We start from the raw sequence: 4,205 nt of genomic DNA, 5'->3' as shown, positions 1-4,205 counted from the left end.
ACGTAAGAGATTGGGCTTAATTGGGGCAATGAATTTGAGCCAATTTAGGGTTAAGAAGGCCAAGCTCAAATAGGATAAGTATAGAGGGTGCGTATTACATGATGCAAAGCATCGACGGCTAAGGTTTCACGGTGTACATAGCTAGGGTTGGATGCATTCTTGGGGCATGTAGGGTTTCTTTTAAGCATGGAAAACTCAAATCCCAATGAGCAAAGGAAACCAAGTGGCATATGGCAATGTGGGCCTGCCCTAGTTTCTTTTCTCCCTAAGCATCCAGGTTTTGACCAAGTCAACTCTAAGTCACACAAGGAAGAAAAGTGAGCGGTTGCATTAGGGTTTTCTCCATGTTCTGTAAGGTTTTTGACTAGTCTTCTCAAAGCATATCTAGGAAAATTGGCCAACCTTAATTAAATAGGAAGATTTTTACTTGTTGACTTCCTATTCCTACTTAGACATGGATTAATTCTTATTTAGTATTTAGTTTTATTCCTAAATTAATTTCAGTTTATTTTCCTATTTAGTTTTAGTTTAATATTTTCTAAATAGTTGCTGGAATTATGCCTATAAATAGGCCTCTTATGTAATTAGTTTTAGAGTTTTTTGGAGAATTAGTTTTAAGCAAAGTTGCTACCATTCTTATCAATCATTGTGATTGTGGTGAATTAACCCTTGTCTTATTTCCATTGGAGTGGCATCTACCTTGGTTATTGAAGTTTCTCTGTAGTGTTTTCTAACTTATCAAAACAATTTCTACTCTGCTTGGATATCTTGTGGTATTCATTAATTGATGGATTAAGGACACACAAGAATATAAAGCAATTGTTGTTGTTTGTGCAAATTTCACAAGGTTTCTAGTTGGTTACATGTTTTATTCGAGTTATTACATGTATTTCTTGTTTGAAATTTTGTAATTATTGAAAGATTTGTTTATTACAGAGATAGAATATACGCTCTCTCATTTGCATTGAAATACTTTAATGCAAATTTTTTGGGTTTTTATTTGTTATTTTATGAGATTGGACAATCAAAATTTCGACATGTGGTGAAATTGGATCTCAACATATATAGAGAGAGATGAGGAGAGAGGAGAGAGGGTCAGGGCATTATAGGAATAAAATTTTATCTCTTATTATGTGATTGGCGAAATATGCTGAGAAAAATATGTAGATGAATTATTTAGTTGATAGAATCAAAAATTAGGGATGCACTAATATAATTATTAAAATATAGAGACAAAATAATAAATAATATTAATATCTAAAGACTAAATAATAATTTACCCACAAATCAATAAGATTATATTACATTTTATATGGATGAATAGACCTTAAAAATAGATAATATGCATAGGAAAAGGACTATGATAATCTAAATTAAGGAAAAATAAAAGAAAAAACTCCTAAAAAAACATATTGCTACATCAACGAGAGAAATTCTTGCTTAAATCATTATGGATTCAAAATATAATCATGGGACCTATATATTTAATAGGTGGATCCTAGCATTATATGTTATGTTTTAAATTCACAGTGAATTAGTTTAGGCAAGAAAAATTCATATCAACTACTAGAAAAATACTTTAACATAATGAGAATGTCAAAATTTGAATTCCAGGCATCTTTCATTTTACTACATTATCAAAATTAATATAGAAATTCATTATAGTGAAATATATTATCGGAATGTGATTAATTTGAAATTGATTGATTTTACATCAAGGACAAGAGGCTTTATTGGCAGAATTATCTAACACGCATGTATGTATATTACCAAAATGTATGTTCCATGCCTCATCTGCCAGAAATATTCAAGAGAGGGGAGCTAGCCATTAAATGTAGAAGACAAGATTGAGCAGAGCACGGGGAAGAGTTATGATTGAAGGTAAGATGAGGATTGGAGGGTTAAATATTTAGAATTACAAGGTGCATTGGTAAAAGTAATTGAATAAATGTGTATGGTTAGCAGGATCAAACGTTTCATACAATATGCCCTTGGACTTTCTTTTATTTAATCTCTCCCTCTCTCCCTCTCCCACTCGTATCATTGGATTATAATATTAGGAGTGCTCCTCTTTCTCGTTCTATAAAAAGGACCCAACATGCCACACTTGTAAGCACACCAACTAAAACTTCCACTATACTTTATATGTATGGAACAGTTGTGGCTTCTGGGTCATTGCCAAAAATAGGGTTTTGGTTCTGGCTGATGGCTGATGCAACTGTCTGCGAGATGCTACTTGGGTAGTGCTTCTACTGCCTAAATATTAAAAGGGTTTGAAGGGTAAGGGAGGTGACAGAAGAGAGTGAGCACACATGGTACTTTCCTGCATGACTTCATGCTCGAAGCTCTGCGTGCTCACTCTCTAGCTGTCACCCCATCACCATCTCTCTCTCTCTCTCTCTCTCTCTCTCTCTCTCTCTCTGTTTGTGTTGTCTTTGATAATTTCCGTTAGTAATTAAGCATCACAGTCTCTCTCTGTTTGTGTTGTCTTTGATAATTTTGCTTTAGTAATTAAGCATCACAGTTTCGCCCAACTCTTTCATTCCATTGATTGTTTTGTTGATTCATGCTCTGCAAAAACAAGAAATCCTACCCATGCACTTAATCGTCTCCAGGTTGTGAAGTCTTTTTAATCCCAATCAGACTCCCTCCTTAATTTTATGTCACATAATGTTACTGGTTTAATCTTGGTCTTGTACTCTTGTTTCTTTGATTGGTAATTGTAATAATAAGCTGAACATGCACTAAAAGATGTACTGCGATCAGTACTCCACTGCTAGCTTTTGACAAGGAAACTTGTTCTCGATCGCCTAGCATACTCATTTCCAGAAAGAAATTATCACTGCTTAATTTTGTTTAGGTTTATCCCAAAAGCCCATCAATTGATTTTCCATGAATAATCAATATTTATTTCTGCAGGATATGATCATAGATCTGATGATGAAGGATTTTGCAGTGTTTCATCATCAAAAGACTACTTGGGTTTTTATATTAATTAAATATCCTCTCTCTCTCTCTCTCTCTCTCTCTCTCTCCATGGATGCTACAGATGAACAGAGTCTTATTGGTTCATGTGATTTAATAAAATGAGAATTACTGCTTTTGTTCATATTATTTAAATATATGGCACTAAAGATAAATAGCTTCTGGTCTTACAGGAAGGAGACAAGATTAATTTCCTATGAAAACATCAGCTCAAAATGTGTTCACAGTTCACACTGCATGAGGCAGAAGAATTTTTGTATTGAGATAAAGCAATTGACCTAACTATAAAATTCTCTTTCGCATGATACTAATTAATTAAACACATCTTATTATTAATTATCTGTCTTATTACTTTTCTTTCTTCTTTCTCTCTCCCTAGTTTTGGATCAGAAGCATGCCCACTTCTTTCCAAGCAAGGCAGATATCGATGTTTAGCTGTGATCATTTGGGTACTAAGAAGCCTGGGAAAAATGTAGCTTCCCAATTTCCAATCTGTTTTCCACCTGAATAATACATTGCTAAGCATAAAAATATTTGATGAATCGAGGCTTTCTATTCAAATATGAATCAGTGTTTGTAGTGCAGTACATGATCTATACGAATTCAATGGTCAATTTGTAAAAATGTGATATATATTTTTGGGTGATTTACAATTTATTGGTTTGTAAAGTATGGCAAAATTCACAGTTTAGGGCCTTTATTTTTAATGAGAAACAAGTTACTCCCTGAGGTATATATGTAAAATTGTCATTTTGTTAAACTTCATCATCAAAACCATAACAATTTAGTCCTTCACATTTTACTTTTTATAATAATTTAATCCCCATATTTTTAATATTTGTAATAATTTAATTCTTTGAATTTGGGTTGATACCAATTGTGAATTTTAGTAGGACTATTTTGTTAATAGAAACATATCTTAAGACTTTTTATCTCATAAAAATAGAGGGATTAAACTTTGATTTTCTCATACCTATAAATTATAAATACCTTTTTAGAAAGAAAAAAAAAGTTGTGAGATGCTATGCAAAAATTAATTCATGTAAAATTATATAATAATTGTGATTTTATATAGGATAACTTACATGAAATGGCAATCCGATATATAGTAAATGGATACATATGTATAAATGAGTTTGAAATATTATAACTGTCAATTAATTTTTTTAAAATAATAAAAACTATTTTTATTTATATGTCAATCTATAATTATATTAATA

At 31.9% G+C, this 4,205-nt stretch overlaps 1 long non-coding RNA gene across 1 annotated transcript; it reads left to right on the top strand.

Moving 5' to 3' along the window:
- Positions 1–2,056: 2,056 nt before the first annotated feature.
- LOC131170416 (uncharacterized) lies at positions 2,057–3,654 on the top strand. Its single transcript, XR_009141167.1, has 2 exons — positions 2,057–2,280; positions 2,920–3,654. It is a non-coding gene; the product is annotated as an uncharacterized LOC131170416 (long non-coding RNA).
- The last annotated feature ends 551 nt before the right edge of the window (positions 3,655–4,205 follow it).

Source organism: Hevea brasiliensis, chromosome 11 (assembly GCF_030052815.1).
Source record: "Hevea brasiliensis isolate MT/VB/25A 57/8 chromosome 11, ASM3005281v1, whole genome shotgun sequence".
Classification (NCBI taxonomy): Eukaryota; Viridiplantae; Streptophyta; class Magnoliopsida; order Malpighiales; family Euphorbiaceae; genus Hevea; species Hevea brasiliensis.
The sequence above is the reverse complement of the archived record's forward strand: the minus strand, read 5'-3'. Positions and strand labels throughout refer to the sequence as shown.